Source organism: Leptonotus elevatus, chromosome 19 (assembly GCF_054856555.1).
Source record: "Leptonotus elevatus isolate MCC_2025b chromosome 19, RoL_Lele_1.0, whole genome shotgun sequence".
NCBI classification, from domain to species: domain Eukaryota; kingdom Metazoa; phylum Chordata; class Actinopteri; order Syngnathiformes; family Syngnathidae; genus Leptonotus; species Leptonotus elevatus.
Window position 1 is genome coordinate 7,477,950 of NC_141257.1, and position 23,876 is coordinate 7,501,825.

The 23,876-nt window shown below is 42.4% G+C and overlaps 1 long non-coding RNA gene across 1 annotated transcript in view; it reads left to right on the top strand.

Moving 5' to 3' along the window:
* Positions 1-23,876, top strand: part of LOC147157696 (uncharacterized) — an 88,141-nt gene that overhangs the window by 31,856 nt on the left and 32,409 nt on the right. Inside the window, exon 2 of the long non-coding RNA XR_015091234.1 lies at positions 6,896-7,024. This is a non-coding gene — a long non-coding RNA (uncharacterized LOC147157696). The remainder of the gene's footprint in view (positions 1-6,895; positions 7,025-23,876) is intronic.

Below are 23,876 nucleotides of genomic sequence, written 5' to 3' on the forward strand. Positions count from 1 at the left end.
GGCGTCAGGTGATTAAACAAAAAAAAAGTAATTAATTGCATGACTTCAATAGTTAACTCACGATTAATCACAAATTTTCTATCTGTTCTAAATGTACAATAAAAAAAAATTCTAGGTTTTCATACTCTTGTTAACAAAGGTGGGAAAAAAATGTTAAACGAATAGAAATAGTTCAAATGAATTTTTGACGTCTATAGCCGTCAATGGCAGTGAATGAGTTAAGAAGCCCACCTATCACACGCCGTTATCATGACATCATATATGGTCTAATTCTGTGATGTTGGATCTCGGGGAAGGAAGTGTGAGTGCAGGAAAAAAATAGATCAAAGTCTTTGCCTTCTCCACTTGAGAGCGCAGATAAGCGCCGATAGACTCCACTGCGAGCTGACGCTGAATCAGATGAATGGCTGCGACACATAACAGATAAGCCTGACAGCCTCAGGTAGCGACCCGTCGTTTTATATCCGCTTCACACTGATCCCGCGCTTTTTTTTTTTTTTTTTTTAATCATCACAGCGTGAGGACGTACTACACTGGAGACGTGATTATTAATGGTTATTATTATAATACGAGCAATTATTATCACTTGCAATGTGACCTGGCTGCCTTTTTGCCTGGAGATGCATCCTGCTGACAGAACATTTTGACCCAGAGGGGAAACGCTCGACAAAGAAGCCTATCATTAGCAATTAATGGGCGTGCCAGCGTTTGTTTGTTAATAGCTCCCCTTAGAAGCCCAATGGGACTCATTTACAGTGCCCGGGCCAGAAAACAGACCCCGACCTCCGGCGAGGGTCGCGGTGAATCGGCCCAGCTTGTGAAACTCCAACGGCTTTTTATTCGCTGATTGCGTTTAAAGAGGCCGTCGTTAAATACTGTTCCATCATTCCCCATTGAGAGAGCGATGAACACAAGCGATGTTCAACAAGATTGCTGACTAAAAAAAAAAAAAAAGAAAAGAAAAAAAAAGGTGAATTCCCTCCTCCTCCTTCTTTACAGAAAGACTTAGCAGGGGGCTTTTCTCATGGATAGCAATCTGATTGTTTTCTAAACGGATTATTAACTCTTTTGTTACAGTAGGGGTCACTTTAATGCTTCTTAGGGGGCTATTAGCATTGCTTTAAAGAGCACACACACACACACGCACACGCACACAAGCATACGCAGCAGCGCTGTGTTCTCGGATTTGCCGTTTCTTGTCTTTGTTGTTCTCAGCGGGAGCGGAATGATACCGTTATAATGCCGTTAAAAACAATAGCTTGACATAAAAGAGAGGTGCGGGAGGTGAGGGGGGGGAGTGTGTGTGTGTGTGGCTCCGTGTGTGTGTGTTGTGTGATGAAAAGTAGCCCTCATAGGAGGGGAGAGCAGTGAGCTTAATGCAGTAGCGCTGACTTCAATGACTGCCTCAAAGAGCGGCGGCGTTACGCAGGCAAATCCCTCACAAGTCCTTGAGTGAGGGGAAGGATGAGCTCGAGAAGTGGCTCAGATCGCCAAGATGGCGGAATTAGAACCGGGGAAAGGTGTCGCGGGGCGGGAGTTTGAAGAACAACGCTTTGTACTATGTTTATTTCTCCGAGCAGGGAAAAAAGGGGGCAAAAGCTTCCCTGGGGAAAATCAAAGATACTTAGCCCAGGTCAAAGCATCACGGCCCACAGAGCGGCGAGGCTCATATTGAGCATATGAATGTGACGTGGTGGTGGTGGTGGTGGTGGGGGAGGAGGTGGGAGGGACCCCGGGGAACCGGCGATTCTGGCTGGGATCCCCGGCTAGCTTTGAGCTCCGGTTCTAGGGGACAGATAAAGAGGGTATCCCTTACAGGCCTGACCTCCAGCCACCCCTGTCGTGAGCGGGGAGGGGTCAAAGTTCAGATCAATTGGCTCCCCACCGCCCGCTGTCTGCAAACGGGGCTTACTTGGTGGTACGACGAGCAGCAGTGAGGGGGGCGTGGCCCGGCTTCCGAACTCAGTGAGGGTTTCCGCGGGTCATTAAAAAGCATTAAAAGTCATGAAATGGATTAAAATGAAGGCCTTTTGAATCGCATTAAAAAGCATTACATGCAATGTTCATGCTTCATTTTACTTTTACAACGTCGCTCAAAGGAGTCATGTGATTAAAAATATTTGTATTTGTGGGGACTGGTGACTCGTTGTAATTTACAACGAACAAAATGGTCTGGTGTCCACACGTTGCTTCATGTTCCAAATACCAATTGCTCTGAATTTGAAAAGAAAAATGTACTGTTCCTGTCACCAATGTCCAACATGAAACACTAATTCCACCTAGTGGTAGAAAAATGACTGCAACACAAATCTATGCACTCAATGTTTCACACTCTTTTTAACTTCCAATAACTTTGTGAATGACTTACTATTTATACAATTACTGTCGTAATGAACTAAAAGCTACAACCACATTTTGTATTTCTTAACCATATTTGTTCACTTTTATGTTAATTAAGAAGCATGAAAAACCTGAAAAAATCTTTTATTATTATCAAGTACAATTTACAGCAGATAATTGTGATTAATTTCCGACTAAACGATGGAAATCATGCTCAAATGTTACAGATTTTAATGTTCGGACAACCCTAATAGATAAACAGCATATGCATATATGTATATACGTATATGTGTGTGCGTGTGTGTATGACGTGGACAAAAAAAATCGTTTTAAACTGTCATTAAAAACCAATGAAATGATATACCCGCACAAACCCTGTGAGTGTATTATCGTAACGTATCGTAAGAGCTTTGAGATGTTTATAGTCCGTATTAAGAAGGAAATCTGATGAACAATTGTGGTCAGAAGTTTACATACACTCAACATGGACTTGGATGTCATAATAATTTCAAACTTTGAATAGTTTATTTGAGCCGGGTGGAATGATTATACGGCGAGAATTTGGCGCACACGTTTTGAATTTATTTAGCTTTTTTTTTTTTTCTTCTTTTTTTTTTGCTTTTGATCTCATCCGTGCTAGAACGGAACAATATTATGCACCCAGGTTGAAATATGTACTGTACACACACCACATTCATATTTTGATCAATGGAAATTGGCATCATTTTGTCAGGGTGACTTCTCACTTTTTAATTGTTCTAAGACCGTCAGTGCAACATGCCTTCCACTTTGTTGTGGAAGAACTTGATATCTGACACAGACCCTATCGAGGGCCCTGGGATTAAAGCCAAGGAAGGCCGATTAGCATTAGGTAGCTCTGTCGAGTCCGTTTTTAATTAAACAGCTTTAGTTTTTGTTATTTGTTCCACATTTGACCTTTTCGACCAAATATTAGTTCCATCAATATAAAAAGTATTGCTTGTAATTGAAATCCGCCCTCAGCCGTGGCTATCTTAGTCAGAAATATTTGCCCCCCCCCCCCCCTTTCCCGAAGAATCCAAAAGTACAGTAAAGCAAACATATCCATGAAACTGAACTGAGCGCTGTGGTGCGCTGGGGTTTTTCCAAAGTAACTTTGAGACTTTGACCACGAGCCATTTGGGTGTGTGCTCCGTACTCTTAAGCTCTGTCAACTTCCTCCTAAACCCCACACCCGCTCAACACATCTCCACCCTGCATCGAGGTTGGTCTGACCTTAAACTTGGACTGCAAAAATGAGCCGTTGTTTAACTTCTTTCCAATAATAATTTGCTTCTCCCCACATGCGGTTTTATTCTCAAAACATTTTGTAGTTGACATAATGATGCAATATGTGATTGTAAAACAGCGCGTTCATAAATTTGGGTAACCCATGATTTATTTAAAATTGCAGTGTGTAGAATTTAGTGCCATCTAGGGGTGTACTAATAGAATGCAATGATTTTGAAGCACACAAACTACGGTGCCTCAGACAGACCACAATTCGCAAGCCTAGTACCAATTACGATCAATTATTATTTGGAGTGAGCAAGAAAGCAGGCAAGCAAGAGTGGCTAGCAAGAATTAGCTGGGGCGGCTAACAAGAACAGCCAGTGAGAGAAGCTAGAAAAAGTTAGCAAGCGCAAAGTGGCGGGAGCCCAAATCAATCAGCGACGACCACCTGCAGGCCCCAGCTGTGAAAGGTAAGCAAAGTCGACCCATTGGGTCGGTCCGGCACGAGCTGTAAGCACCACCAGAGGCTAGCTACGGGTATGACGTAGCGCGACCTTTAGCGATTACTATAGACCTACGATTATATATATTTTTAAATGTACGTTGAAGTGATAAAATATATATTTGTGCATATTTTTAAAATTGATAGTGTTTTTTTTTTTATTAATGAATTATTTGTTCACCACTAGATGGCGCTAAATAATACACACTGTCACTTTAAAGGTGAAAATTGCGCTCCAGAAACAGTTGGCTAAAAATTGGGTTTTGCATTTTGGACAAATTGATCCCAATAAATTTGGTTATTTAATACAAATCTACCACACAAAATTCGTTTTTATTTTGTACACAACAAACCCCCCAAAAATATTTTGAAAAAAAAAGAGTCCTCAAAAAACGTTATTTTGTAAAATTATACCTCCAAAAAAATTGGGTGCTTTTGCACCAAACGAGCTAACGAGCTAATGATGACCAACAAAAGGGCAAAGCAGAAGAAGATTCCTTATTTGTCAAGCAGGATGTTTCTCGCTCTCTCCCGGCAAATGGCTTATTAAGGTAACAGGCTAAAGTGTTAACAAACTCGTTAATGATGAATGCATCTCTAAAACCTTTACAAATACCTTTAACTACAAAGTGCTACTGAAGCACCTCTCAGTAGCGAAGTACACTTTCAACTGCAAGTGCATTCGAATGAGCTTGCTGTTTAATTAATATCTCTGACTGCTTCGTACCCGTGGGTGCTGAGTGTATATAGATGCTCGTTTGCATAAATATAATTGAACAGTTTATCAATCTTTCTAATGGCTTACGTAAACATCTGCAGGGATTTCCTCTGAGGGTGTTGCCTCACAAACCGGAGGGGTGAAGGCTTTGTTTGACTTTCAAGTAAGAGGAAAGGTTGCCTTAGCTTTAGCAGCGCAAGCCCCAAGCGAGTAAAAAGTGAAAAATGCCACGGCACCGGCGACAAAATCTGACTGGCAAGTGCTTGTCAGCGGTGATTATTGCTGAAATTAAAAAATGACTTCTGCCTCATCTGGCAGACCCGAAAGAGTGAGCAGCCTGTCACGCATCGGTGTAAAGACTCGAAAACTGAGCGGGGCCGTCTTGCCGCAGTCTGTCAAGGCTTTGAGAAGCAACGGCGGATGCGGCGTCGGCGCCGGTGCTGATGGCGACGATGGGGGGGAGTTAGCGCGCATTCCTCGCGGCGGCTCCATGCGGCTCGGCCAATTAGCAGCCGAGTGTTTTGTTTGAGGCCGAGTGATGATGAGATGTTGTGCTGGGAGGCGGCCCACTTCATTAAGCACACCCTTGTCTCCGGTTTACTCAGCTTGCCGGTTTCAACGGCTTGTTTGCCAGCCGCAAATATGACAAGACTGTATGTCTATTTGACCGTCTGTGTGTGCGTGCGCGTGTGCGTGCGTGCGCCGAGGTGATGCGGGAGGCGGCGAGTGTGGGCATGTAACCATGGTATTGTATATACGGGCGGTGGACACTGTGACGCGCATGTACACTATATGCACTGATTCATTATGGAAACCTACACATGACACTGTTAAATTAACTATCAGCATAAACCCTAAAACTAGCAATGCTCGATGCCACTTTTTTTTTTTTTTTTCAAACCGCTCCTGGTGAAAATGACTCCCGTCCCGTCCTGATCCTGTTCAAAATGACTCCCACTCCCGTACCGCTCCCATTTTGAAAAAAAACAACAAAAAAAAACATATCTGTCTGAGGTTTTTATTTCTCTTCTGGATAATCCCGCTCCCATCTGCTCCCGTGATTTGTATTTATTTATCCTGTACCGTACCAATTCCATAATTACTGGCATCCTGGGGGGAATCCAGCAGGATTCTTGAAAAAAATGTCAGCCTCGTTTGGGCAGTGACACCATATCGTCACTAGTTGAACACTCTAAAAAATATGGGTCAAAAATGGACCGATCCACTTTATGGGTGAATTTGACCCAACTTTGTGGGTTGTTTTATACAAAATGACTCCATTTTTTGACCCAAGTAAAGGATCTGACTAATATTTATGAGTTGTTTGACACTAAAAGACCCATTTCTTGACTCAAAGTGGATTGGTCCATTTTGGATCCATAATTGGGTTACTTTTGACCCAATTGTTTTCAAAGTGAAGGTTCCGTTACGCTAGCAAAAGGAAACTTGGAATAATGTAAAAAAATATATATATATTTTTTTTTTATGTGTACATTAGTCCAAACTGAAAATAAATACAGTTGTGTGCTGATACCCTTGTCAACAGTTTGTTACTGACGTCCTAAAATAACAGTGATAAACTGTAATTTAGCACGGTTAAAATAGCGATGGCGGTTTGGCGGACCGGCCGCTGGCGTATGATGAATGTTTACTGACGCTTCCACCACTGCCAAAGACAAACAGAAACAAAAATGATCATCACATTTACAAATACAGTTTTTGATGCTTCTGATTTATGAGAGCTTACTTGAAGAGAGTCACAAGAAGGAGTCATGCCATGTCGGCTATGACGTTTACATGCAGCCAATAACCCTTTCACGACCCGAATATTGCTAATATTTGGGTTTTGAAAGGCCATGTAAACCCCCTTTTTTAACCACATGTTCATATAAACATGGTCTGAATACTTCATTTTTTTGTGTTCTATGCATGCTCTATTCACAAGGAATCTTGGTCTTTTTTTTTTTGGTATAAAATCTACTTGTATGTGCAGCGGCCATGTTATGTTGCCCTTCGCTAAACAAGCCCAACTCGAATCCATTGATATCGCCGCAGCGTTTTCACATTATTTTCTGTCTTTACAGCAAAAAAAATGCCACAAAGTGTCTCCAGAAACCGACGAGAAATACACAAGCAGAAGTAAACAAACTTGATGATGCAGCAAAGAACGACACTTTTGGAGCCAGGAGGAAATCGACTACTTTATTCGCGTGGTGAGTAACATGAATAATGTCTTTGATTGACCATAGAAAAGTTAAAAGCGGAAATGACGTCTATTTGCGTAATGACGTTGTCCATGTGTGGCAATTTCTGCCGGGTTATGTGTATAGGAGTAATGCTTGGAATTTTGACCTTAACCCAAAATATTGACAACATATATAAATGTAGTCTGTGACAAAACTCCTTTCAACCCAGCAAACCCGTGCATCTGGATCATTTTGACGTACGGTGCTGGCCACTGTTAGGGCAGGATCACAACCTTTATTTTTAAAAAAATATTGAAATACACATGAAATAACTGTTAAGTAGCTTAAACTTGCCAAATAGTTCACCACACGACAGTCCGATAACGGCCCACAAGTCAACGCGACTAATGTCTCTTTTCACCACTTGCACAAATATTAGTCCAGGAGAAGCAGTTGAAGTGCAATTACAGCTTCCCTCCCCCTTTTTGTTTTCTCATTCAACACAGCGCATCAGCCCAGCCAAACACGTTACAAATGACAACCGCACGATGTTGACCCAAAGAGACCCGAGCCCGGCACTCTTCTCTTACTGATAAAACACATCCAGAGTATAGACAGAGTGATTATGAATAATGGAGCGCTGTAAAACACTTGGGTCCAAATTGCCCAAAAAAGGGCCCAACCCAAGTTAACCCAAAAAGTTGGGTCAAATAACTCACAAAACAACTCAAAAATGGTTGCTTTGTGGGTTAATAATTTAATGTGACCCTTTTTGGATTGAATAACTAAAAAAGTTGGGTCAGTTCATTTTTGACCCAATTGGATTGGGTTATTCAATTAACCCAAAAATGATGGGTCAAATGAATTACCCAAAAACAACCCAACAAATTGGCATCAAAAAATGTAAATAACTCAAAGTTGGGTTGATTCATTTTTGACCCAATTCAATTGGGTTATTCAGTTAACCCAAAAAGTTGGGTCAAATGAACAACCCACAAATAACCAACAAAACAACACAACAAATTGACATAAACAAATTTAAATAACTCAAAGTTGGCTCGGTTCATTGTTGACCCAATAGAATCGTTGAACCCAATAGAATTCAGTTAACCCATGAAGTTGGTTCAAATGAATAACCCACAAACAACCCAACAGTTTGGGTTGCTTTGTGGGTTATTAACTTAATATGACCTTTTTCGTGTTAAATAACAAGAAGTTGACCCCCCCCCCCTCCCCCACCTCAGTTTATTCGAGACGTCACGGCATCATGCGTCTCACTCGGAGCACTCAGGAGGGTCGCGGCTTCCTGACTGCGCACGTGTGCGCACGTGGAGTGTGTGAGGGCAGTTCTTAAGGCCTTAATGCAGCCGGCGATGACAGATCACTTCATTCACGCAAGACGAGAGCAATTATTTCAAGCATGACAGATTGCCTCAGCAGAACTGAATTTCGGATAAAAACCACCTCACTCTCTCTTCCACCCCCCCCCCCCCCTTTATCTTTATACCTCCTTCACTCCTCTTCCTCCCCCTCGTTCAATAAGGAATCTCGCGGTTTTCTGAGCTAATGACTTCCTCCTCAATCCTCACTGTTACACCATTGTGTGTTTATATAGTTGTGTGCGTGCATGTGTGTGTGTGTGTTTTACTTTGTGTGTGTGTGTGTGTGAGCAGGGGGTGACGGTACCATCTGTCTAGCTGCTGTAGCCCTTGCCCCTGCCCAGCTGGTGGGCACTAAGTAATGGGAGAGGACTTCCTCGTTTCAACCCCCTGAGACACACAGGCGCGCGCGCACACACCACACGCACACACGCATTAGTATGCAACACCTACTGTCACAGTGAGCGAAAGACAGGGAGTTTTTTTTTTTTTTTCCCCAGCCCGAGTATTGAAACCTGAGCAACTTGGGGTGTCAACTGATGAGGACTGAATGCTCCATGGAGGGAGTGTGTGTGTGTGTGTGCGCGTGCTGTGTCTGAGTGACAGTTAGGAATGTAAATGAGTGTTTACGAATTTGCTGCATTGCTTTTTGAATGTAAGGCAGAGGAAACGTTTGCATTATAGAGGCAGCAAATGATGTAAGTGCAGTTCGAGAGGGGAAAAAGCAAAAAAAAAATTTAATGACTCGTGAAATAGAGAATAAAGTATGCTCAAGTGTAATAATAATAATAATAATAATAATAATAATAATAAATAATCAATAATTTGGTCAAATGAGTGAAATGGATTAATCGTGTCTTGAAACAATTGTGGCAAAATGAAGTTCAATACTAGGCGGCAACCAGCAGAGGCACTGTTGCTTTTCTGCCTGCAGAAGAACAAGCCGAAAAGTTGTGGCATCAACTTTTCAGAATACATTGTACTCTGAAAAGACTATATTTAATCCCAGTCTAAACATTAATATAATGATATAACAATCATAATATTATTCAAAGAACATGTAAATTTAATGTAAAAAGGATCAATTTCACTCCATCCACCATCCATCCATATAGACTAGGCATGGCTGAGTACTGATACCAAGCATCAGTATCAGGCCGATACCAGGGCTTATTTCAAGGTATCGGTACTTGATATCGGCCACCCAATTGTGACCGTTTTACGATGAGAAACTAGAAATTAGAAACGAGAAGAATAGAAAATTGCCATGAATTGTATGTAATTTTAAGGGGAAATTCTATTTATTTATTTAAAATGATCTGTCATTGTTTTTTTTTTGGCATCGGTATTTGGTATCGGCATCAGTAACTACTCAAGAAATGAGTACTCGCTATTCATTTATCCCTGTTCATTAATGTGTGCACTGCATCCTACTGAGAGTTGTTTGTAATATTTTTACACACGCATGCAGCTAAATAAAGTAACTGAGACCTTCAAACCACAACAACATAAACGTTTACCTTGCCTATTAGCACGTGCGCACATTACGATGAACAGTTTAAATATGATGTGGGAATTCCTCCTTTGTCCCTTCCACCGCCGTTTTTTGCCTTGCGTTGGTCTGACCGCTTTGCATGCATGAAAATTCCCCCCTCGTTATTTACCCGCTTAAAAACATGCACGCGCACGTCTCCGGCAGCGGTTTAATGAAGAGGCTCCGGTTTGAATTAAATGAGAAGCTTCACGTAATTGGCTGTGAAAATCCATTGAAATGCGGCACGTGTGCGCTCAACTGACGCGTGGGGTTCACACGGATTGTTGCGGTGGGGATTTTTGCGCTACCTGTAAACGAAACGCGCGCACGTTCTTTGCTCATCTTGGAGGCCCCATATGCGCCGCGCACTTGAATCTTTAATGACATGGTGATGATGGAGTGTTGGTGTGACCTCTCTTGGGTTGCACACACACACACACACGCACACACACACACACACACACACACACACACAACCGCACAACTTAAATAACATCCAGCGCGTCTTAACTTCTTACAGATTGGTAACTTCCCCGGTTGGAGTCGCCGACAATAGTTGGGACCGAGCGGAGGCCGGGGAAAGCCGGGCCGCCATTGTTTGAGCTGAAAGGCCGGTTATTCATTGGCCGCGAGTTAAAGAGCTGACCCCGGTGTAACACTGACGGAGCTGGCGAACAACACTGGGGCCCTTTGTCCCGACCGGCCCGTTCTCTGATCGCCCTGTAATGAACCGGGGGCCGAGTTGAAAATTTACAGCCCGTCGTGGCTGTCGGCCTCGCCTTTCGCTTTCATCCACCTTTTTTTTCCTGCCGCGTCCTCAGGTTTTAGTGCTCTTTTCTCAGCGGATGTCATCTTAAAAAGGGGTGATCCCTCCCTCCAGACGCCCTCACATGATAACAATGCAGACAATGTCGACGGGTCGTTAATTTCCTCTCAATAGATGTCTGTTGTTTTGCGCTCTTCTCATTGTCTGCCTGGTCGTGTTTTGTGTAGGCTCTTCACTGCAAAAAAAAATAAAAATAAAAAAAATAAAAAGTGGCGGCTGCTTCATTGGGCAGGGGTCCGACTGACATGCACCTTTGAGAATTGTAACAATCCTTAGGTGTCATGGCAAGACTGCCTATATCGTTAAAAAAAAAAAACGCACACACACACACAATATACGTTATATTTGTAAAGCAATAGGTTTTACATGCACCCTTTATAAATCACTTCCTACTGTTCTTATAATGGGAAGTTAAACGGTTTAAATGTTTTATGACATGTAATCATTACTTTAGCACCCCCCCCCCCCCCCCCCCCCCCCTCCTCTCACTCTCTCGCACACACACAGCCGAAGCACATCCCTTATCTGAATGGAAAAGAAAGAAAAAAACATTCTCAATATATGCAAAACTATTCCCGGTTCTCACTTCCACCCAAAAGATTTCTTGGTTTTCTTAATATCTTATTTTTTCTCCCTCAACTATTTCCTCAGTCTGGAATTGGTGATGGATTTCTGTGAACTGCTGCTGCTGTAATAAATCCGCTCCTTGAAGTTGTGTGTGTGCGCGTGCGCGAATGTGGCCGTGTGCGTGCGCGTGTGTGTGTGTGCGCGAGTGTGTGTGTGTGTGTGATATCCCGGGGTAAATTGTTTCCTCCAGGCTTTGAGAGGTGGGCATTCAATAGCTTGCCAAAACAGCTATAGGCAATAATTAAATGATTCCACGCTTGAGAGGAGAAAGAAAAGGAGAGGGAGGGTGAGTGTGGGAGAGAGAGAGACATCCAGGCAGAACAGGAAAGAGAGAGAGGGGGGGGGGGGGGGAGTCCTGGACAGAAAGCAAGGATGTGAATGAGAAACAGAGAAAGACATATTTAGAAAGAGCGCGAGGGGACGTATCACAAGTCTGTGGGCCAACATGCGGCATTGTGCGAAGCCAAAGCATCGTCATTAATCAGCCGAGTTGGAGGCGTCGGCTTCATGATGGCTCCTGTCAAATGCCAAATGAACACATTGAAAACATGGATTTTAGATGCCATTTTCTCTTTTTTTTTTGCTTTTCCTGTTGCACTGCATTGCTTTGCCCACACGTCATTTTAATTAGCAATTAGTCCAAACGGCACTTGCGGTATTTAAGTGTAAAAGTTGACAAATTCAGCTACCTAAGCTATTAAGTTCTTGTCAATAGCTGAAAAAAAAGTCACTTCTGTTTTATTTATATAGCACAAGTTCACAACAGAAGTTATCACTCATTGTACACTGTAAAAACCATTTGGGGTCAAAAATGACCCTAAATGGGTCAAAAAGGGACCATCCCAACATTTTGGGTTATTCACCTAACTCAAAATGTTGGGTTAAATTAATATCTCTCAAAATAGTGTTTGCTTTGTTGGTTGTTAATTTAATTGGACCCTTTTGGGGTTAAAAAAAAAGTTAGGCCAATTAATTTTTGAGCCAATTCAATTGTGTTATTCATTCTTCTCTTACTGATAAAACACATCCAGAGTAAAGACACAGTGATTATGAAAGATGAAGCACTCTAAAACAGTGCGGTCAAAATTAACCCAAATTGGGTCAAAAAGGGCCCAACCCAAAAAATTGGATCAAATAACTCACAAAACAACCCCAAAAAGGGTTGCTTTGTGGGTTATTCATTAAATGTGACCTTTTTTGGATTAAATAACTAAAAAAGTTGGGCAGTTCATTTTTGACCCAATTCAATTGGGTTATACAATTAACCCAAAGTGTTGGGTTAATTGTATAATTGGCATCAACAAATTTAAATAACCCAAAGTTGGCTCGATTTGTTCTTGACTTAATTCAATTGGGTTATTCAAATAACCCAAAAGTTGGTTCAAATGAATAACCCACAAACAACCCAACAAAAAGTGTTGATTTAATGTGACCCCTTTGATGTTAAACAACTCAAAGTTGTGTCGGGTCATTATTGACACAATTTGGGTTATTTTTTTACCCAACTGTTTTTGGAGTGTACATACTGTTGTAAAAAGGCAAACTGAATCCCAAACTGAACACTGTCCCTTCACACTATCTCTTCTTTGCAAACCAGAGGGTTGACGGAGGAAACAGGATAAAGAAGTTGAGTAGCCAAGGGGTGGGGTGAGAGAACAATGGGCACAACAGCAGCCGTATCACTGCCATGTGTAGAAATACATCAGATACAGTACACCTTATTGTGTTATACAACAATGCTTAACCTATTTATAATTTGATATCTACCTGTGGATGAAATAGCGAAACGTTTATATTCAAATGAATGGCAGCAAGGCCCGCCTTTCAATATAACAATATATGTTCATCTTTATTCTTGGCCTTGTCCTCTTTTTGTAGCAACACTGTCTTCCTTCCATCCTTTTTATGGATTTAAAAAAAGCGATACAGTACAACATATTGCATGAGAGGCCTCAGAACGCCATACGGGCTCGCACAGTTCACATCGCTCGAGTCCTTATGCGAAATGGCCCGACGTGTGTGTGTGTGTGGGGGGGGGTGAGGGGGTTGAGCGGCAAACTGTCATTTTTGCCGCGGTCGGGTCCCAGTCGGAAAACGATGCGAAAATAATAAAGTGATAAACAGCTGTAGTAACTTCATCTGCTGATTCAAAACAGCGTTGCCATTTATTGGTTTTGTGTAAACAAGTCCGTTTTTTACGGCATCGTCGCACTCTTAGCTGATAACGACATGATTGGCAGTAGAATAGAGCCATATAGTGCACAATTTGAATTTAAATATGTAAATAAACCTGCCACAGTTGAGCCCCCCGTTTGAAGCCGCCTTCCCGCCGGCTCCTTCCGGAGGATTACGTTCCAGGTGCTGATGGACGCCTGCTAGCTGATGATTAGCTGCCTTTACGCCGTGATATTTACCGGATACCGGCCGCAATTGTTGTCTCGTCAGATAATTCACTTTGTCTCCTCTATGCAAATCGCATCATGCACTCAGATGCACCTGAAAGTGTGATGCCGGAAATATTTGACGGGCAGGTGCATGCAAAAAAAAAAGAGACAATTATTTGCGGATGATTGGGGGAAAAAAACCACACATACTGGCACACACATTTTCTCACAGCAGCTGTCTGCAGGCGGGGTCAAACGGTGGTTAATTAGTCCTGTCACCCGCTCAGGTCATCACACCTTCAGCTATCCGTGCTCCGATGAATAATAATGCTGCAATATTAACACTGTCGGCGAGGCCGGGATGCTGGAGTGAACCTGTTGTTGGTGTAATGCATTACACCTTGCTGCCATCTCACACACACACACACGCGCACACACACACACACGCACACACACTGTTTTACTGAGAAGCCGCCACAAGCTGTCACTTAGCGCTAATGACTGTCACAGCGATGTGTGTGGCTCGTCCTCCTTGCCTTCGTATTAGCAGCTGCCCTCTAAACGGAATCAAATATGTCCACGTGCGAGTCGGAATCTCTCGGTAAAAAAAATTCCTCTCATTACTCAGCCTGTCTGCAAATCGTGCGAGTTTTTGATTCTATTCCACTGTTATGAAAAGGTAAATCTCAACTCGTGGTGTGCGATACTGCAAATTTTGGTATTGACGCGATACCAAGTAAATAAGGGGTCAGTGTCGACGATATCAATATTGATACTTTTCGATATTGATATTTGGACACCCATATTGACACCTTTTGATATCGATATAATTGATATTTCGATACCCATATCGATACATTTCGATATCGGCATCGACTCGTTTGCTTAATCACAATCAATTTCAACCTTGAAGTGTTTTTGTGTTTCCTTTTTAGACAAAATTTGTTGATGAATAGAAGATACTTTAGCATTTCCCCCCCAGAAAGATTACAACCAAAACAGATTTTTTTTTTTTACTTTCTTTATGTGATCATAGGAAAACAAATATAAACAAATTGTTTATCATATACTGTTCGGAAACTACAATTACAAAAAAAAAAAAACTACAAATTCTGCTTTCATTTCACTTCTTTTGTGGATTTTTTCAACCTAAATAAACAAGATGGTAAAGATTAGCATGCAGTAAATACAAAACATAAAACAGCATACAAAACAAATAATTTTTCAATTACAATCCTGTTTGTGTATTTTACGATAAAAAGATGAGATGCAAAGTCACGTGACGGCACGCGTTCGAAACAGGAGGGGAGGAGGGAGAGCGCGAGCAAGTCTGCTTGTGCCTGCTTTGACATGTCTGTTATCTGTCAAACCGCAGCAGTGCATAAAAAAAAGCCAAACTGAAACTAAACTACTAGATCGATATTATAAGTGCCGGTATCGATCCAATATCGATACTGACTTGCTATCGATAATATCGATATTTGTATTGTTTGTATTCTTAACAGCAGAGTTGTGTTGTTTTCTTAGTGTACATTTATTTTTGTATTTTATTGCTTTTTTAACATCATGGCCAGGGGACTACAAATGGAAAATAGCCGTCTGGCTAATTCTGTTTTTTTTAACTCGTGAATTTCTATGTGTTTTATTAAATTGCACTGTCCCCTTTTAAATAAATCTAATTCAAAATTTGGATCGATCCGCCCCCCCCACCACCACAAATTTCCAACATTGCAGCCTGTGTGTGCGTGACTGAAGTCTGTTCAGTGTTTGTTTGTACGGAAGAGTTCCCCCCCTCCTGGAAAAGAGACAAGTGCTTCCGGGACGAGAGGGAATAGCGGGAATTGATTTCCCATCTGGTGAATCCGTAGAGAGCCGCAGTGGATGTCCAATCTGAGGTGGGATGCAGCTCCCCGCTAAAAGGAACATTTAAATGGAGCGGAAAACCTGATTTCCACCCTTGAAAAGCCGCCTCGGAATTCTCATTTTCCAATGGCGCATCACTACCTGCGCTTCCGCAGTGCTTTTTCCCGTCGGGGTTTTGCTGACGATCGTATCATAGCGTTAATTTGCCTGCACGTTACAAGGTTGTCCATGGTTATTTTTGATGCAGACAAATATAGTATTAACGCTGGATGATTAGATCGGTTACACACACACACACACACACACACACACACACGCACCAGGGGATGGAGGGATGGATAAATGCCAGCCAGGCCTCATTAGCTTCTCGCTGCTTTCCTGGACAGACAGGAGTGAGACGGTAGGGAGGGGGAGGGGGAGGGGGAGGGGGAGCGAAGTGGGAGGTTAGATAAGCAGAGGGGGAGTTGAAAGCAGACTAAGGGGGGGGGGGGGGGGCAGAGGTATGGGTGCGAGGGCTGTCAGGGGTAACCGGGTGTAGTGGTTACTAAATTGAGTTTTAAAAAATTGAACCGTCAGAATGTGTGACCCCGGGTTTTAAAGTAAGGGCTTTCAAAAGTAGGGTCTCGAGTGTTTGCCAATTTTTAACAGCGGTTACCGATTTGAGTGGTATAGCTCAGTGATAGAGTGGTTGTCTCCCAACCCACAGGTTGTGGGTTCAATCCCTGGTCTTGTCAATGTGAAGAAAAGTGTGAAGCGCTTTTGAGATAAGAAATAAAATAAAAATAAAAAGTGTCCCAATATTTAATGGTGGGTATGACCTGTTGGCTTAAGTCAATTAGAAACCCATCTGGGGCTGTTTGACCACTTCACCGGCTGATCCGCCCCAGCAGCCGCTCAGTTGACCCCTCCCACCCCACCACCACCTTCACACACGCACAAAATGCCCCCCTCAGGAATCACACACGCATAGAAACTCACATTCAACGCACATCCTGACTGAACAGGATTACGTCCATCTTGAGATGCTGCATGTTTGCAAGGAGGACAGATTGGAAGTCTGACCCACGAGTCAACCGCGGTTCCATTTACTATTCGACACGGTGGCCCTATTATACCGCAAGCGAGTGATGGGAAAATGAAGCTTCGTGAAGCACTTGTGATGTTTTTTTACTCCTCTAGATGGCACTCTTGGTTGAAAGATGCAGTGGAAATGTAATCAATTTCCTTTGCACTAGCCTTTATATTTAAACCAAGAGCACCATCTAGGGGAGTCAAAAAATATCACAAGTGCTTCATGAAGCTTCATTTTCCCATCACTAGCGCAAGCCTTGGCTGCCCAATCAGACTGGACTCGGGTAACGAATTCTCAAGGCCGATGAAGCTTCATCGAGCGGTGAATGCTTGCGAACGCAGCGAATTTAGGGTTTTCATCAGGATTTTTAAGATGGTCGCCAACAGTTTTGACTTGTGGCAAAGACATTTCCAACATATTCAGACAATTTTTCACTGTCTGCGAAGATCTTTTACCTTTAACAAACACAAATTAGCTTCAGAGAAGAGATACGGGGAATTTATGGATTGATTTAAATTTCTAGTTTATAAAAAATGATGTTGACACTGGGAACTCCCTACACTTTTTATTTATTTATTTTTTTAAATAAATGAAGAAATTACGTTGAAATGTTGGAAAACTTAATTTACAGTAGAAAACTTTAGGGAACTATTTATTTGCTTAGTTTTTAATTTAGCTTCACACATGCTGATGACCTTGGAAGCTCTCTGCAATTTGTGTTACAATTTTTAAACAACGCTGTCAATTTTTTATGTTTAAAATGAAAAGAAAACGGGGTTTTTTTTACGCTCATATTTTCTCTTTTACTGTAAGTGAATATCAGCTTGAAAGATCCGGTATTGATTTCCTCGACTACTAATAAATTGTTATTGACCTCGGAAAAACCGCATCGGTCTATCCCTAATGAAGGGATTAGAATAATAAAGAGTGTGCAACCTTGACCAATATGCATTTCTAACAGCATAACATCTACAAATACAATTTGAAGTTCAGTGGAAAATTGAAACTTTTGGGGGGTGAAATTGGAAAGTCTGAAGGGCGCCTTATGGTGATATTGACGGAATCCTTTTTATGCATAGACTAATTGGGCAGATTCTACTTTCAACTCTGTCTTCAATTCCAAATTGAGTTAGTTTTAAGCGGCATGCAAAGTTATGCAGGAATGTCTTGCCTCTGTGCTTGTTTTATTTTTTTTTTGCAAAATCACAATTATTGGCTGTTCAATGTTAAATCCGCCACCGAATCACTCGTCATCGCCGTATCATCTCACGTCCCATTTACCTCATTTTCTAATTTGTGTCAGATGGTACTACTCGGGAAGCTTTTTGTGAGTGTTTATTTATTTATTTATTTATTTATTTTGCGGGACTGGAAATGGCTTTGGCTCACTTCACCAGATTACGAAAAAGCGAGCCGCTCGGCGCAGACAGACGAGCTTCCCAGCTGAATCGCCGCACATCAAACCCTTCAATCACTCGCCATTTACTGGGCTAAGCACAGATGAGAGGACTTCCCTGCTCGAGTATACAAAAAAAAAACCTGCTGCAGTTTACTTCGCACGGGAGCCAAATTTGGGCTGCGCGCGCACACGGCGAGAAGCGGCTCGTTAAATATGCGGCGTATCTTTGAAAAGCAAACGCGAAAGAGAAATATTTATTAGGTTGATATCGCCCCTTCTGTCTGTGAAAATGTGAGCGCGCGCGCGCGCGTGTCCCTATGGTGTCGCCAATGAGGTGATTAGCGATTTATACGCGGCAAATCATTAGCATACGCGCCTCCTCCCTCTCCTCTCATCTGTGCGGTTCGCTCCCAGCGCTGCTTAAGCGTTTTAACGTGTTAATAATCATCCGGCGCGGCGCAGTCAAGTGGGAGAGGGAATGGGGTGGGTGGTGTGGGGGGGGGGGGGGAATGGCGTATGATGAGAAGGGTGGGCCCGCACCGATCGACTGCCCTCTGACCTCTGACCTTCGACTCCCCTCCTGTGTTGGAGAGGGCGGCCTCTCATCTCGGGGGTCCATCGGGGACCTATTAAGGGCTGTCTCACACTCCGCCACCTCACTTAACTCCGTCTTGTCAATACGCCGCACCGTGTGTGTGTGTGTGTGTGTGAGAGGAAAGTCGTGTTTATATTCACCTCCCCGTCCATCATGCGTATTTTTTCACCCGTTTTTTTTTTTTTCCCTGCTCTCTCACTGCACTTCTTAGTGTCTCTCTCCCTTTCCTTCTTCTCCTCTCCCTCCATCCCGCTGGCTGCGTCTGTCTTTGGAGATGCTAATTCCCAGTCCGGGGAGACCACATGAAACGGAGCTGAGTTTCTCTCATTAGCTGACACAGATGCCGAGGCGCGTGGACCTGAATAACAACGCTCTTGGCAGGCGCGGCGCGCCTCCTCTTCCTCGCCACACGCTCCACCGACGAAAAGCCGCGTTCCGACCGTATTCCGCGCAAAAGCCCGGGCCGCGTGTGTCCGCTTTCTTCTGCCGTCGCAGGTTTGACGGGAAAAGTTGTGTGAAATGAGATCGGTTCAAAGCGGTCCTGACATTCCTTTGTGCACACTTATTAGCATTGACATCTATTTTTACAATTGGCACCTCCTATAAAGTGTGCAATTTTGCACTTTTTAATTTTTTTTTTTACAGTAGTGTACCTTTTTTTAATCTATGAAGGTTTGAAAATTGAGCGCTTTTAAACAGACAAATGTGTAATAATATTTAAAGCTCGTCTGAAAAAGTGTATAAGTGTACGGTGAGGGGTTTTACAGCCTTAAAGGGATACTTGACTAATTGAGCCATTTTCAGCAATAAAAAGTTAAAATTTTGTCCAGAGTGAATTTGATAACGTCATTATTTTTCATGTACAATTATTACCTTTAAAAACAAATTTTTTGTGCTGAGGAAATAGATAACTGCCAACCATGGCTCAGTTTGCTGACCGAACTCAGGAAACAGGTGAGCCATGATTTGTCGTTACATATTTCCTCAGCACAGGTGATGTCATCTTCAGTTGACAACAAGTGGGAATTTTTTATTTATTTTTTAAAGGTATTCATTGTATGGAAAAAGTAATATTATTAAATTAATTCTGGACAAAATACTAACTTTTTACTGCTGAAAATGGCTCAATAGAGCTGACCACTTTGCGGATTTCATAAATTGCGGGTATTTTTTTTAGAATGTAACTCCAGAGATAAACAAGAGAACACTGTATATTATATAATTAATTATGTGGCAATGTGTAACATTTAATATCATATTTCCTAAATTTCCCTTTTAGGATGAGGAAATATTTATGAGTATCCCTCATCCATTTTGAAAATGACATCACAAATACGCCATTTTGGAGATCCGATTTAAATCAGGTTTGTTTATCGCAAAAGAGTCTCGCAAAGAAAAACTCAGCACAAACAAAATAATCTGGAAAATAAGAAACCTTGACAAAGGACCGCAAAATAACAAATATTTGATTAAATTTGACCCATCAGTTAAGTAAGGCCGGCTGTTTTTTTTGTGCGAACCATGCAAGAGCCAATAGCCTACAAATCAACGGACTATGTAATTTATTTATTTATGTATTTATTTTAAGAAATTTACTCAAAACACTTACATACATAGGCCTACATGCTTTTTCTATAACACTAATTTGATACGTAAATAATCGAATATGCACTTTTGTTTTTAGTTGTTCTCAAGTCATGTTATCGTGAGAAGCTTTCATTGAAGCGTTTTAAATCCAATTTTCTCAGCCACGACTGCAGCTTTAAGTTTTCATTTATGCGCTGATCTTTAAAGTGTTGTGGGAAAAAAAAAAATCTTGATTCAGTTAAACAGGATCACCTTTGAATCAATCGGCAAATAAGTCGGAACGTTATGTCGTAGCGCTGTGACGGAGCATAATCCCGTTTTAAACCAGATCCACATGTTGACCACATGATGCTCTCTCGGGTCAGACGTGACTTCACCGGCCAGCGCGTCACCGGGCACCCCTTGTGGTCATCCCGAAACACGGAGCTCGGCGCTGTCACGAACACGCAACGCTCTTCATTTATACTCCATCGTGTCGGCCTTGCAAAGAAACGTTGGGATGTTCGTGTTTCTTCGCATTTCAGCCACCCGGCCGCGCAATTGGTCAGAATGACAGTCATGTAATATTAATAGCCAGGGGGATGACGCTCGCTCTCCCTTGTGTTGATATCCTCAGGCTTGACAGAGCTTTGGTCACACGTGCCACTGGTGGAAATCTGCTAACATTTGCCACAATTATTCTCTCCCCCTTTCTCTCTCTCCCTCTCTCTCGATCTCTCTCGATCTCTCTCTCTCTCTCTATTACTCTTTCTTTCTCTTTCTTTCTCTTTCTTTCTCTTTCTTTCTCTTTCTTTCTCTTTCTTTCTCTCTCTCTTTCTCTCTTTCTCTCTCTCCCCCCTCTCTCTTTCTCCCTCTCTCTTTCTCCCTTTCTCTCTTTCTCTTTCTCTCCCTCTCTCTCTCGATCTCTCTTTCTCGATCTCTCTCTCTCTCTCTATTACTCTCTCTCTCTGTCTCTGTCGCTCTTTCTCCCTCTCTCTTTCTCCCTCTCTCTTTCTCCCTTTCTCTCATTCCCTTTCTCTCTCTTTCGATCTCTCTCTCGATCTCTCTCTTGATCTCTCTATTACTCTCTCTCTGTCTTTCTCTTTCTCTCTCTTTCTCTCTCTCATTCTCTCTCTTTCTCCCTCTCTCTCTCTGTCTCTGTCTCTGTCGCCCTTTCTCCCTCTCTCTTTCTCCCTTTCTCTTTCTCCCTTTCTCTCTTTCCCTTTCTCTCTCTCTCTCTCTCTTTCTCCATCCCTCTCTTTCTCTCAATATAATATTTTTCTGCATTGCAAGTAAACTTAACTGTGATTGGAATTTAATAGCTTGAAGCCCCTTTTTGAAGTTTTGTTTGCCAAGTGAGATGATTTTGAGTTCGCTGCCAGCCTGCCACCATATTGATTGCTTGTGATTGCACTATTTACTAGATTCAAATCAAACTCGTAAGGTAGGGACTACTTTGTCTCAATTGGTAGTCATGAGTCTGAGTGAACAAGGATCACATGTGGGGTTCCGCAAGGCTCCATTCTTGGTCCACTTCTTTGTAATATCTACAATGCTGCCCATTGCCCGAATTTTGGAGCATCACAACATCTCTTCTCATAGGCTACTTATGCTGATTACATGCAACTTTTCTGTGTCATCACATGACTGTAGACCCTTTTTGGCTCCAAAAAAGAAAGTTGCGAGATCAGCGCTCACATTGACTCTGTCAGTGACAACTACAAATCAAGACAGAAATCTTTTAACAGCCTCTTAAAAGCTATTACAATATCGGCCTAAATAAATACATAAATAAATACAAATCAATCAAGCAGCTGCAGCTGCAGCTGATCCAAAATGCGACCCCATTCCAAGCTCTTGTAAGGGGAGCACAGTGTGGATTTGGAAGAAGGAGGAAAAACCTCAGCAAACAGGCACACATTAACACACAACACAGAGACTTGATCTCAAGGCAGCAATGTACGTTTACAATTTCATATGCACTGATAGATGCTGTTTTACTAAATGGGTGCAAGATATTGATTTGTGAAAGGTTATCTGAGAAGGCAACTGCATAGTGATGGGTATACTGCTATCCATTATAGAAGTTTATTAGTCTTCTAAAGTATGTCTATAGATAATAATAAAGTCACTTATAATAATTTCTAATCCACAGATTTATTTATGTATTTGTATTCACTATGTGTAATGGTTGAACCTGAACCTGAACATTAAACCGCGTGTTTCTGAATATGCTGGTTCTCCCCTCTCCACCTCTGCAACCTGCAAAAAAAAAAAGAGCGAGAGGAACAAGAAAAAGAGGCAATGAGGACAGCTGCGCTTTGACTTAAGAGTTGAACACTTTCAGTGTCTGGAACATTTGGAGGGAAGGCTGAAAGATGGAGTCCACCCTGCTTCAATCAGGCAAACGCGAGTCCAAAAATTCCCCGACTGTGTCACACAGATGCAGACAAGCAGAGATAGAGTTGGGGGGTTAGCGACGTGTTGAGGGAGAGCAGCAGGGGAAGTCATTATCACTTCCCAACCTCACTTACTGTTTCATGTATTCACGGTCAAACGGTTAAATTTGCTGCTTTTGGCAGCCCCCAAAAAAATGGATGAGAACGGAGGAGATATAAGGAGATGTTGATAGTGGCTCTCTGGTGCTATTCATTAGCTCACCAATGGCATTTTGCATTGTTTGTTAGCATTAAGCTAAAATGGCTTTCCTTAGACGAAGCTATTGTTGTTTTGGGCAAAAGTGTCTGTTTACACAGTCATGATAGTGGGAACTCAAGTTGTGTGTGTGTGTGGGGGGGGGGGGGATCTCACTCAGTTTGTTTATTTTTTTACAAGCCATATCACCAATGGTGGTCTCTTGTTGAAGCTGTAGCATCTGGTTTAATTGAAACTTCCATGACTCGCCTTTTTTTCTTTTTTTTTTCCTTTCTGCTCCCAGACTGAGGGAGATTATTGTAATGACTTGAGCGCTTTATGCACGTGTGTGTGTGTGTGTGTGTGTGTGTGTGTGTGGGAGGGGGGGGGGGTGTCTGTGTGTGTGCGTGGCCAGGGGTGTTGTCCCCGTTGAGTGAAGGTTCAACAGCTCACAGGTAGACGAGGGCTTTAGTGGCCAAACATCCGCACAGGGCGCCGCTTGTCCCAATTTGATTTCGGACATATTTGGGGGGGTCGCTCGGCGAGCTGATGAAAGGAAAATAAAGAGCTAATCCTTGTTAAATTTGAAGGTATTGCGATACACACACACGCACGAACACAGACGCACACACCCTGTAGGACATGTGTAACCTAAGTCTGTTGTGATTCTTTTCCTGGGGAGACCAGGAGAAGTCTGGGAGAGGTTAAAGCAACACTGCGCAGTGTGAAAACACATTGTGTGGCGTGTGACACACACGCACACGCACACACAAGGCTTTGATTAATTGGCTCCGCCTGTGTTCGCCATTGAGACAGTATTCATTCAGGATTGGGAAGCCTTTTTTTTTTCTTCTTTTTTTTTTAAATTAAAGCTCAGTAGATAAACAGCTCAATAGGGCAGCCATTTTGTGGATTAATCCTCCACGTGGCCTCCGAGGGGCGCTGCGGTTCAGAGGTGAGGGTTATGAACTATTACAGAAGTTTGGACAAAAGAAAATGG